The sequence below is a fragment of the Amblyomma mixtum genome, chromosome 2 (genome assembly GCF_055824585.1).
Source record: "Amblyomma mixtum isolate Tamu chromosome 2, ASM5582458v1, whole genome shotgun sequence".
NCBI classification, from domain to species: domain Eukaryota; kingdom Metazoa; phylum Arthropoda; class Arachnida; order Ixodida; family Ixodidae; genus Amblyomma; species Amblyomma mixtum.
Genome location: NC_143013.1, coordinates 216,753,836 through 216,767,955, shown reverse-complemented (window position 1 = coordinate 216,767,955; position 14,120 = coordinate 216,753,836).

Sequence of the window (14,120 nt, the reverse complement as noted above, 5' to 3'; positions counted from 1 at the left end):
AAGATCACAAATAAAAAAAAGTCAGTAAAGAAGAAAATGATGTTAAAGAACAAGAAACAAGAAGGAAGAGAGAGTGGAAAGGAAGAAAAGGACACCAGGAAGAAGCAGAAAATGGAGGCACACCCTGACTCTAGCCGAATGTTTCATCTAACCGACAGCCTAGTCAATCCAGCACTTTCTTAGCATTCTGCGTTCATCAGTTTTCGGCTGCCACTCCAAAGTTCGTTCTCTTGCCTTTGCGTTCAGCAGCCGAAAGCTGAAAGCATTAGGCCACTATTTTAACGTTCATTTCAGGAAGAATGCATGAGCCACCGCCTTGGCCCATGGACTGCGGTATGCTGCTGATCAGGGCCAGTTCATCGTCTCGACTCCGCCCGCGTCAGCCCTATTTCCATGCACGCAAAATGCAAAAATATCCGTGAACGGAGTCTTGGCGTACACTTGGCGAAATCTGCTAAACACTGGGTGGAAAAAAGCTTGTTTTTTCGAGCCATGACTCACGGACTTGCGCCGAACCGCCGTCGTGATGACGCGGGTGGAAAAAAGAATTCATAGGGGCTTAGACTTGGTTAAGCCTGGTAGGTTGCGAAAGCAAAAGCGCAGCGTTACCAACTGAAGGTGCGCAGTGCGCCGCGTGTACAGGTCAGGCCTGGCTACCGGCCGCCGCTGCACGACGACTGAAAGCGTATTGAACGCAGTGCGCCGCGTCTACAAGTCACGCGTGGCTACCGGCCGCCGCTGCGCGTTCTACTCTCGCTCACTGAACTTGTAGAACGCCGCCGGGCTCGCCATTCTGCGGCACAGGCGCGTTGCTTAGCGCGTTGTCTCCTTGGCACGGCGCCGGCGTTTGCGCGCAGCACGTCGCTCCAGCGACGCCTTGTACAACTCCTCAGACATGACTAAGCGGAGCGCGCCTGCGGCGCCTCGTGTATTGAAATTGATATTGAAATTTATTTTCTTTCTTTCTACAGAAAGAGGGAGCCGGGGCAAAAGGCCAATTGGCCTGACGAGGTCCCGGCACCTGAAGCAGGGGCAGCGGTGCGCAGCACATACAAGCATGATAACATCATGGCAACAAAATACAAAAAAATTGGTGACATTGGTGGCACAAAAGGAGATGGAGATGCACTGTATTGAAAGTGTGGCTACGGAATATAACGCACAGGGGATGTAATATATATATATATATACATAAATGCAATGACATAACAAAATGCAAGCAAAGAAACACTGCATGCATTACTGACAACGTCAATAGAACAGAAGATACACAATAATTATACAAAAGAGGTGCACAGGCACTGCACAGAAAACATACACCATGTAAACAAAAAATATTTACCAAAGACTAAAAGCATAGTAACTTAATAAAGTAACACGATATGCAGTACAAAAGTAAAAAGAACAAAATGTAGGCCAAAAACGAGACGACCTTAAGAAAGTTTCATGTTAATAGAGGGTCAGTTTCTAACAAAAGCTTCTTGATTTTTTTCTTAAAACTATTTAGAGAAATGGTAAATTCAGTTTTAACGCTAAACACATTGAGAATAGTTGGTACCTGATAATTCAAACTTTGTTTGCCGTAGTTTGTACGGATTCTTGGTACTACTTTCATTATTTTGCGGAAGGGGTACCTCATTGTCGGGGTGTCATTGGTGGAATCATATAATCGATTTTTGTATATATGCTGCAGCAGGCGAAAGTTATAAATCTGCTTAGTGTTTAGTAGACTGTATTTTCTAAAGAGTGGGGCAGTTGGCAAATTTAACGGTAAGCCATAAAATCCTTCTAATGCCCGTAAGGCTCTTTTTTGGAGTGTGTGAAGTTTTTCAATGTTAGCAGCTGTCGTGGTTCCCCAGACTAAAATACAGTACGATAGCCTGGAATAGAAAAATGCATAATATATTGCTAGCTTAAGCCAGACAGGTATTAGAGGTGCAATTTTATACAGGCATCCAACAGCTTTACTTAGTTCTGTAGTTAGCTTTGAAACATGTACATTCCAGGATAGGGTTTCATTAAACCAAACGCCAAGAAATTTTTGATTAGTAACCCGACTTATTGTAGTGTTTGCATATCGTATATTGATAGGTTGCGATATGAGTGCATTAATAGGTCTGAAAATAATGTAGTTGGTTTTTGTCAGGTTTAAACTTAGATTGTTATTTTGCAACCACAAATGAAGTTCCTTTAGATAAGAATTTACGCTTGTTTCTAACTCCGACATGGAAGTTGCAGAAAAGAAAATATTAGTGTCATCCGCATACATAATTAAATAAGGTGACCCTGGTATTTTGGAGAAGTCATTAATATAGGTGATAAACAGGAGTGGTCCTAATATTGACCCCTGTGGCACTCCCTGTCTAATAGCACAGTGATTGGAAGATACATTATTTACCTGCACATACTGAGATCTATTACATAAGTAATCATTTAGCAAATCTAACGCAGTACCACGAATGCCATAACTTCCTAGTTTTTGCAATAAGAGTTTATGCTGCACACAGTCGAATGCCTTACGAAAATCCAGAAAGAGACCAAGCGTGTATCTTCGATGTTCGATATTTTCAATAATTTTCTCCTTCACAGTTAATAAAGCTTGTTCTGTGGATTTGTGTATCCTCTCCTAGCGAGCGCCCTCACGCGGCGGGCGACGAGGCCGTCACGTAGTAGCCGCCGCGCCGAGCGAAGGAACGACTACGGCCGAAGAGACGAGTTGGGGCCCCTGCTCCCCTCTGGTCGTGACGTCACGCTGTCATGTGGTCGTGCGCCACAGCTGCGCCGGAGCGAAGGAACGACCTCCACCGACGGCAAAAAAGTGCTAGCAGTATTGCTTTCGCAATTAAAGCACAGAAATGATCGAGCAGCACTGTAGGCGTCAATTTCAAAGGCGGGACCTGAGCTCCGTACTGCTCTTTGCGAATGATGCAAAATGTTCCCCCTCAGAGCTCCGATAGACTATACTTCTAGCTTCTCCCGCGGACATTTGCTAAAGAAGGCGTCATGGCTGACTTTCCAGGAGCATAAGGGCTCTCGGTGGTCGTCTGCTGCTCCACTCTTGCAAATCGAGGCGCGTGGCCAAACCATGCTAGCTTACAGAGCGCCCAGCCGCAAAGCACCAAAACATTCCAAAACTCAGCTGCCACCTGTTGTGCCGCCAAGTATAGTTTTCTTTAGCAATTTTAGAGGTCCATGTACTGTGCGAAGTCAGTGCACGTTAAAGAACCTCAGGTGGTCGAAATATCCGGAGTTCTCCACTACAGCGTCTCTCATAGCTTGAGTCGCTTTGGGACGTTAAACCCCATAGACCAAACAAAAAGCAAACCAACATTAAGGTTGGCTTGTTTCCTCCTTCCTCGTGTGATGAAAACACACTAGCGGTTTCAGAAAAAATTCTTCTTAATATAATATCGATCCTCATCTTCAAGCAGATGCCTCATCTTCAAGCAGGTTTGTCAGCCTAAGAGATCCGTTGAGTTTTTCAGGATGTTCCGCCAACGCAATGGCATTTGCGAGAATGACTTGTGACAGCAACAACTTGTTCTTGCTCTTTCCTACCTAAAAAGATTTTTGTTCTAATAAGAGTGACCTGATGTGCTTAGGAGCTGGTGCTCTTTCGATAAAAACCAACTTGAATTTCGCCTCAGTACGTTTTAATCAACACCGCTTATCTTGCCTTTGCATTATTTATTTATTTATTTAAAATACCTTACAGGCCCCATAGGGGCATTGTGTAAGGGGGGGTTACAGAGTAAGCAGCAAAACATGAAACAGGAACAACTGTAGTAATGAAAGGCCACAAAGGTACACTTAAGGAAATAACATGAGTAAAACTTAACGTAAGGCATTAATACTAGAAAGTAAAAAAAAAGAAAAAAAAGAAAAACGCAAAAAACAAAAAATGACCATATCAGGGAGTACAATTCGTGAAGTGATATTCAGGGAAAAAGACGCAAAAAAGCAATAATATATACAAGGCATACAAGTGAACACACGACGCAGCATAAAATAGCAATTCACAAGAGCGAGGTAGCAATGAAAAAAGAAAATCACAAGAAGTTCAAAGCAGATTGCCAAGTGTAAGAGACAAGATAAAGTGATTTGTAAGTGCTATTGTGAAAAATGCTTGTGTAGGAGATGACGAAATTTTTCTTGATCTGACTCGGAAGCAATGTGATCAGGCAGATTGTTCCACAAGCGAATGGCGGTAGGGAGTGCGGAAAAGTTAAAAGCATGTGTCGTACCGTACATGCGCGCAAAACTTAAGTGGTTATTTAATCGACGAGACGTGTTCGAGGCGGTCTGGGTATGAAGTGTGGATTGTGTGGCATTATAAACATATTTGTGAAACAAGGATAACAGAGCGATATAACGGCGAAGAACTAAAGGCTGTATGGAATGATCGAGTTTCATTTGCGTTACGCTGGAGTGATGGCTATAATTACGTGAAATGAAACGGGCAGCTCGGTTCTGGACTGATTCAAGCATGTCGGTTAAGTATGTAGGATGTGGGGACCAAATGGATGATGCATATTCGAGCTGTGGACGAACAAATGTCTGATAGGCCAATTTTCGGATGTTGGAAGGTGAATTACCCAGATTACGACGTAGGTAACCTAATGTCCTTGAAGCTTTTGCGCAAACGGCTGCAATATGGTCTGTCCAGGAGAGGATTTCGGTTAGTTGAACACCCAAATATTTATACGATACTGTATGTAACAATTCTTTATTATTGACGTTGTATAAAAAATGTGAGTTATCACGCTTACGACTAAAAGAAATTACCTGACATTTTGACACATTTAAAGCCATTAACCAGGTGTTACACCAACTATGAATTAGGCTAAGGTCATTTTGAAGGGCCAGGTGGTCGTCAGTACTGTTAATTGATCTGTAAATAATGCAGTCATCAGCGAAAATACGTAAGCGAGAAGAAACATTAAGTGGCAAATCATTTATGTAAATTAGGAAGAGTAAAGGGCCCAAAACGCTGCCCTGAGGCACACCAGAAGTAACGTAAGTAGGAGACGAAGCAATATTATTAACTACTGTGAACTGTTGACGATTCGAAAGAAAATTTCGAAGCCATGTTAGGGTGAAGGAGTCAAATCGAAGTGCAGTTAATTTAGCAATAAGGCGACAATGAGCTACACGATCAAAGGCTTTGGAAAAGTCAAGGAAAATGCAATCGGTCTGCTGGTTATTATTCATGTTAAGGTGCAGGTCAGTCGTGAATTCGAGTAACTGTGTCTCACATGATAATCCTTTCCTGAAACCATGTTGATGGCGAAAAAAGAAATTATTGGACTCGAGGTGATTATAAATATGAGAAGCAATTATATGTTCCAGCATCTTGCAGCAAATGCAGGTCAATGAAATTGGACGGTAATTTTCCGGGGAGTGTTTATTCCCAGTTTTAAATATGGGTATGATTTTTGCCATTTTCCAGTCATTAGGCAGCTGTCCCGATGACAAAGACTGCTTGAATATATGGTACAGAATGTTACTGGATATAGAAATGGTATTTTTTAATATCTTGGAACTAATATTGTCAATACCAGATGAAGTAGAAATCTTCAAATTATTAATAAGACATGCAATTCCCTCCACCGAGATTTCAATACTTTCCATGAATGGCCAGTCATAGTCAGCAACATCAGGTACATTGGTATGATCCTCGCGGCTGAAAATCGATGAAAAAAACGTATTAAACGCAGAGGGGCACTCATTGTCAGGGAGGGGAGTATTTGTATCGCTATGCAAGGCTATCTTGTTAGAGTCACGGTCAGGTGATATAATTCGCCAAAACTTTTTCGGATTCGAATTTAAGAGAGAAGGTAAATCTGTGGAGAAATATTTATTTTTGGCTGCAGCTAAGGCAGAACAGTACGTTTTTAAGCAAAGGCTGTACCTTTCCCACGAAGGAGCATTATTGACGCGTTTAGCGGTATTGTACCGACGTTTCTTTTTATTCCTGAGCTTACGTAGGGCATTAGTAAACCAAGGATTTGTTTTGTCATTTGCTATCGAGATCAACGGGATATATTTGTTAATTAGAGCAGACATTTTATTCTTGAAACATACCCAGTTATCTTCCACCGAGCGATTATAAAAAGAAGGAAGTAGCGTGCGGTTGAAAAATACTTCAAGTTCATTGTTTATTTTAGAGTAGTTTGCTTTGTTATAATCACGTATTATTTTCTTTGAGATCCCTGAAAAGGGTAGTGGAACACTAATTGTAACCTGAAGTAGATCGTGATCACTAAAGCCGTTTAGGTGAACTACGGATTCAACGGTTTCGGGGGTGTTGGTGAGTATAAGGTCTAGAATGTTAGTACCACGGGTTGGTTTGTTAACGACCTGGAACAGGTTAAGATCTAAAGTTAAGTTAAGAAAATCCACAGATGTTCGACAAGATGATGATAGATTACGCCAATTTATGAGCGGAAAGTTAAAATCACCGAATAAGTAAACTGAATGCGCAGGACAGAGCTGGAGGGCCGTGGATATGCTATTGCGTAGTTCTGTAACGAAAGAAGTGCTGTAGTCAGGTGGACGGTAACAGGCACCTACCAGTAGTTTGGTCGAATTTATTATTACTTCAACCCACACAATCTCAAGAGATGAGTTCGAGTCGATAATAAGTGAAGATAATGATTTTTTAACACCAAGAAGAACGCCCCCGCCTCTCTTGCTAGTTCGATCTTTGCGGTAAATATTATAAGAATGGTTATCAGGAAGAATTTCGTCGTCTGTAATGTCAGGATTTAGCCATGTTTCGGTAAGAACAAGAATATTAGATTCGTTATCGTCAAGCAGAGAGCAAACTAATTCGCGCTTGGGCATGATGCTTCGTATGTTTGCGTAAGATAGTGTCAACAAAGACCCATTGATTGGCAGCTTTGACTGTGGAAGAGCCCGTGAGCAAGTGCTTATGTCTAGCTATCTTTGCGACATGACAACGGTATCAGTGTTTTTGTCGTACGTGTAAGTCTGATTACTTATAAGCAGCCGATCTACTGACAGTTTAAAAGGAATTTTTTGAGGTTTGGCGAAGTCAAGCAGCTTCCTTCTAGCTTGTCGCGTAGCTGGGGAGAAATCTTCACCGATTGAATATTTTGAGCCTTTTAATTTGTGTGCGGATGACAAGATGCGTTGCTTGTCTTTAAAGAAAGTTAGTTTAGCTATTATAGGTCTGTTCTTTCCTTCTTGGTATTTCCCAAGCCTATGTACGCGTTCGAATTGCGAACTTGTTGTTGCAGTTTGCAGTTTTTCAGAGCAGAATTTTATGACTTCCTTTTCAGGGGTAGCCCTGTCCTCTCCAGGGTCATCTTCTATCCCGAAAAACAGCAAATTACTTCGTCTGAGCCTGTTTTCTGCGTCCTCACATCTTGAAGTTATTGTTTGCAGCTGATCTGTGACATCACGTAAAGTTCTGCTTCCTTTTCCGTTCACGCTCGAATTTGCAGCGCTTTCTGAGGGAGTGGCCAACTCAAGCGCCGCAACTTTGGCTTTTAGAATGATGAGTTCATTGTCAGTGGCAGCTTGTTTGTCCTTTGCGCTTTTTAATTCTGCCAAGAGCGCCTCCTGTGCGGCCTCTAGTTTCTGTATCGACTCAAGAGCCGAGGCAAACGCATCTACCTCAGCTTTTGACATGGGACCTGGGTTCGTCTCAACGTCGCCAGAAAGCAAGAGGAGCAACTCAAGCATTGCAGAGTAGAGGGAACACAGGAGTAAATTAGAACGCTTGAAGAGATCAATCCACTCAAGAGGGCACGACACCGCGATCAAACAGCAGTTGTTACTCTTAATGCATGAAGCACACCGTACGTAACTAACCTGCAATAGCAGTAGCTGAGTACGCTGCATACTCGATGCGGTGCCGTGCCCGAAGTGGACGCTTGCTGGCTGGCTTTTAAGTCCTCTTTCGGTGGTGTCCGTTGTAGTCCCCAATCGCCGTTGCCAGATGTGCGCTAAAGTCTGGTCTGGATTCGGCGCCGTGATTACCAAGGCAAGCCGAGGTGGTGTCGCGTCATCGGTGCGCAGTCTGCACGTGCCGGGAAGTGCTGAGCAAACGGCCCAAGTGACGGTCACCTGCAATAGCAGTAGCTGAGTACGCTGCATACTCGATGCGGTGCCGTGCCCGAAGTGGACGCTTGCTGGCTGGCTTTTAAGTCCTCTTTCGGTGGTGTCCGTTGTAGTCCCCAATCGCCGTTGCCAGATGTGCGCTAAAGTCTGGTCTGGATTCGGCGCCGTGATTACCAAGGCAAACCGAGGTGGTGTCGCGTCATCGGTGCGCAGTCTGCACGTGCCGGGAAGTGCTGAGCAAACGGCCCAAGTGACGGTCACCTGCAATAGCAGTAGCTGAGTACGCTGCATACTCGATGCGGTGCCGTGCCCGAAGTGGACGCTTGCTGGCTGGCTTTTAAGTCCTCTTTCGGTGGTGTCCGTTGTAGTCCCCAATCGCCGTTGCCAGATGTGCGCTAAAGTCTGGTCTGGATTCGGCGCCGTGATTACCAAGGCAAGCCGAGGTGGTGTCGCGTCATCGGTGCGCAGTCTGCACGTGCCGGGAAGTGCTGAGCAAACGGCCCAAGTGACGGTCACCTGCAATAGCAGTAGCTGAGTACGCTGCATACTCGATGCGGTGCCGTGTCCATTACATGGACATCCCAAGTCCATTTCTTCTTTATTTGAAATAGGATGCAATTTATCCATGTTTGTTCCCTTACGCACTTGACCCTATCATTTTCTGTTTCATAGATCACTGCGTTGTCCTGAATTTAATGTTACCCCTTTTCTTTACTTTGACCGAACCTTGTCAGTGAATTAGCAAAGAAATGTCACAAGCGGATCGCAGTTTGTGTACTGTACAGTGCGATGTTAGTGCACATTAAAGAACAGAAGCTCGAAATATTCCGGAGCCCTCCCCTACGGCGTCCCTAGGACCCTGAGTCGCTTTGGGACACTATATCCCATAAATCAAACAAAAACCGACAGGTAGTTTACTAAGACATATCCTAGATTAACGCCTATTCTCAACTTTTTCCAATCAAAGCCACAGCCACAGTAAACAAGCGGCGAATGGCAATCACGTGATAGTGTCTCCGTGCCTGACACCCCTTCTTATTGAAATTTCATTGGTGACTTTATAGAGGACTATGATATTTGTGCAGCCATTATGGACATTTTCGCGCGCATCATTAGGTGATATTTCTATAAGGCTCTGGTGGCCCTTGCCTTTATTTTTTCTTTGGCTACACAGTTGTTCAGAACCGTGAACAGAAGCTCAATGCTTCCCTTCTTCACTTCACTTTATTCACCTTAAAGACACCCTTGAGGGGGTATTACATAAGGGGTGGGTTAATATATTCAACAATAATAAATACATGTCACTGCAGTATGATACAAGTGGTTACAGCGGATAAGAATGAAGATGGGCACGTGATGGCGGCAACATCGGCGGGGAGGGCATTCCAGTCCACAATGGTGCGGGGAAAAAAGGATCCTGAAAAAGTTGCAGTGCGCGATAGAGGCCGGGCGATCTGAAACGGGAGTGCAGTGTGGTGAGATATGCGGGTCGGATGAGAAATATAAGGTGTTTGATTCAGAGTGCTATGTAAAAATTTGTGGAGCAAGCACATGCAGGCGACGTGACGGCGAGTTTCAAGGCTTTCGAGACCGGAATTATTCTTTAGAGATGAAACGCTCATCGTATATGAATATGCAGAATGAACGAAGCGAATGGCGCGATTTTGAACTGATTCGAGTGCATTTGTTAGGTATATTTGGTGTGGATTCCAGATGGGACTGGCGTACTCGAGTTTAGGTCTAATAAGGGTTTTTTAAGCTAGAAATTTCACGTGTTGCGGTGCATGACGAAGAGGACGTTTTAGGTCCAATGCTCGACCTAAGCAACAATTTTGCTTTGTTGCGCCATCTCGATGCACATTAAACAATGCGCTGTTACTTTATACCCTCAACGGTGTTGGTTCATAATGCTACTTTTCTTGCTTGGACGCACACAACCTGTTCCAAACAAACGGAAGCCGACTCATGAGTCTACCCTACAGTCCCTTCGTGGGCACCATCTTGCACGCAAGGAAAAGATGCGTACTCTAAATAGCTTGAAGAAAGTAATCGAGGGACTCCCGCTAACCATGACTGTTCTCTTAAATGTAGCAAATATATCGCATGTGCCTTGTTTTTATCTTCCGACACATGTGATAGTATTTTTGCACGCAGCCAAGTGTCTTGCATTTATCGCAGTGTTTACCATCTACCTGTTGCCCCACTCTTACGAACCTGAGATTTTTAAATCGGTTCTTCTCAAGTGAGATTTACTCATCTTTCCCTCCACGGTGGCTCAGTATTTAGGGCGCTCGACTACTGAGCCGGAGTTCTCGGGTTCGAACCAGGCCGCGGCAGCTAGGTTTCGATGCAGACGAAACGCATAAGGTCCCAGTTTGCTGGGCGATGTCAGTGCACGTTAAAGATACCCAGGTGATCAAAAATATTGCGGATTCCTCCAATACGACACCTCTTTCTTCCTTTGTTCTCTTACTTCTTCCTTTATCCCTTCCTTACGGCGCGGTTCGGGTCTCCACCGAGATGTGAGACAATTACTGGGCCATTTACTCTGCTCAAAATTCAATTTTCACAATATCAATGCCTCCAAAAACCTGCCACGAGATGAAATACCCGTCTCGCACGAAACTTTATTAGTTCGTCGGGTGTGGCACCGTTGCCGTTGTTTTTTTTTTTTTGCTAAAGTTTGAGGCACAAAATTTTTTACGCGCGGACACGTACGTCCCATTTGTGCGTGGCTGGATGCGACGGTTACCTAGAAGCGTGAGTGTTTTATTGACCTAGAATGCTTGCATATGCTCCTCAAGCGATATCGGAGAAGAAGGCCACATGGAGGTTTTATTGTCTTCCCTAGTGCGGACATGTGCACCTATATGGCCATTGGCATGCATCATTAACATGTACGTTTTGTTTCCTGGAAAATAACCCGCCCCTCTACACTTATCGGTCACCACAACGCAGTGACTCTTTGTAACCAACAAGGCTGAATAAATTTACCTGACAATAAAGCGGTAGTTCTGTAACGTTTTGGGAGGAAGCATTGATATTCCATTCCGCGGCACCATCTCTATGCTGCGCCTGCTGCCAGGCCTCATTCTTCTGCTATAACAAAAAAAAAAGCTTTTAGGGAGGTTGAACACACTAGGGACCCCTGCCGTCTGCGACAGTATATATACGGTTGTTTTCAATAGAATATATATGATCTATAGAAATCATTTCAGTAGCCTAAGAACGCACCGATATGGTTGAGCTGAAGTTTTAAACATGGTCCGGGCTATTCCACTTCTGCACTGCAACTGAATTTTTCCAGTATCTTTGCATGAGCCAAAGCCAAAAGAGAACAGAACTCTGTTTGCCGACAGCAAATAAACAAAAAGAAAATAAAACTGCCTTTGTTTTTTTTTTGTATATCTTTATAAGCTTGATGGCAAAATTTGGAAAATAGAGAATAGGAAGGAAAAAATAGCGTTTTTGCCTAAATTCCACTAACGTGCGAAAGTAGATATGCATGAACAATAACGACGACGAAGAAGGGCAATTTTCTGTCCCTGCCTTCACGCCGAAGATGAAAGTTGATGAAGAAGACGATGTGCAATGCATAGCACGAGAGTTGCAGTTTAAGGAGTGCGCGGATGTGTAATATACTCGTATACCATATTTATAACAAAAAAATGCGGACATACCCTAGTGCTCTCGAACACTGGTCAGCGAAGATGTCCGCACGCGCAACCGCGCTTCCACTCCCAGTTGCGGCAATATTTATTTCATTTATTTTCAATATTCATTTTCTTGACATAAATCCCCAAATATCTCAGGGTACTTGGCACAAACAGACAAACAGCGCAAGATGTTGCTAGGGGTCTACCCATACCTTAATCATTGAACCAGATACACTTTCCTTGATCTTGTTCTTGACCTGTACGACCCGCTCTGATGCATCATTGAAAGTGGATGACAATTAGGTACAAGCATGCGACACACTCCATTAGTGGTCAAGAATTCCAAGTAATCTTCGCTTCACATTAGCGTATGGCAGTCCATGCAGCGCAAATGCTGTTCGACACGCACTGGAAAGGGCGCCCTCTGACGTTGGCGGCAATGAAAAAGCTTCAACCCACTTTGAATAGGCGTCAACAGTGACCAGGAATATATGACTCATGAACACGGCCCGAAAATCAGCACAAAACCTTCAGAAACGCTTTTGCGTAAATGGCCATTGTATATGCTGAATGCTTTTTAATGCACGTATACAAGCTTAGCAGGGTGCACAGCTCTTTATGCTCTCAGTGATGTCGCCATCTATTCCTGGCCACCATATTTCGCTTCTGGCAGATGTCTTCCTTTTATGCGAAGCATATTACTAGAACTACACTACAGCCCGTCGAGCGCGGCGGTGGAGCTACCATTGACCTTTAACGTGACCACGTGACACCACGTGACAACATGACGTCAAAGCAGAGGAGAGAGGGGCTGCCGGCTCGCGCGGTCGGCCGCGGCGGTGGAGGCTCCACATCAGAGGCGCGGCGGCTGACCACGTGACAACATGACGTCAAAGCAGAGGAGAGAGGGGCTGCCGGCTCGCGCGGTCGGCCGCGGCGGTGGAGGCTCCCCATCAGAGGCGCTGCAGCTGACCACGTGACGCTACAGTAGCGGTATAAAGCTTAGCTTGCCTTGCTCTCCGGGCACTTACCAGGCGGCCAGGTGTTGGGATGCCGCCTAGAAGCAGGGCTGATTTGAACGAGAAGCGAAAGCTTCAGCGTGCCACAGAGACCGATGAAGAGCGAGATGAACGTCTGGCTAAGCGGCGTGCTCAATATGCGGCTCGGTGACAACGTTCTACAACAACTGAAGAACAAAGCGAGGAACTTTACCAAGCCTAGCCATCAATATGCTTCGCATCTGACTAGGCTTAACCTTAGCTAAGCCTTAGCCATTTTTTTGTGAATGCTTTGAAAATGATTGAAAAGATAAGATACTTTTCACTCCCAGTTAAACGCCAGATTTCGCAGAGTGTACGCGAAGGTTCCGTTCATGGATATTTTTCCATTTCGCCTCCTTGGAAATACGGCTGGCGCAGCTGGGGTCGAGCCGATGAACTCCTGTTGATCAGCAGACCTTGTGCCAAGATGGTAGTTCATACATTCGTTCTGAGGTAAGCGATGAAAGCGCAGGCCCAGTGCCTGCGGCTGTTGGGCTGCTGAGCCCAAAGCAATGGGTCGAACCCTGGCGGGGGAGCGGAAATTTGATGGAGGCAAAATGCAAACAAAGGACCGTATTGACTACTCTCTCGGGTTGTTATAACGTTGGCGGAGAGCCGAGATTTCCATATACTTCTGCCTCTTCGTACGGTTGATCTCTTCTCTTCCACTTTCTCTTGCTTATTTCTCGATGTTCCTCTTATTCTTTAACATCATTCCTTTGCTTCTGCTTTTTCATCTTCTTTCTACTATTCTTATCTCTCTTCGCTTCTTTTTAATTTTCTTTCTTCTTCTGCGACCTCTTTCCCTGTTTCTCTCTTTGCTGTGGTCTTGCCTTGCACTTACATTCGAAAACTTCACGAAATTTTTTATGCAAATAAATACTGCTATTTTCCGAACAGCGAAAATTATTACGCAGACTATTGACAGTATTTATCCCGCGTGCCCAACGCTCTTTGGAAGCTTCAGTCAGAGGAAGGAAAATGTGCTTCATCTAAATTATCATTTCAGAGCTCGCGTACGGCTTACGATGCGACCGCAAATATGCGTCAAAGCTTTTTCGCCTACAAAGTTGTCCAGGATACGATAAGTAATTAGTTAAGTTCATATATCTCCATTTCCGACTATAAAATGAAATTAATGTGTAGAGAACAATATTTTTTAGCGTTACTTTTGGTACCTCTCTATTTAAAGCTCAAGAGAATATAGTCGCACCTCATTTCTATTTACGACAGCGCTTTTTCTGCTGGTACGTTACCGCATGTCGGCCTAATGGAAAGAAAAATACAAATTACGTCCGAGCGTAGCCAAACACTATTTTTTTTATTATTAATGGCT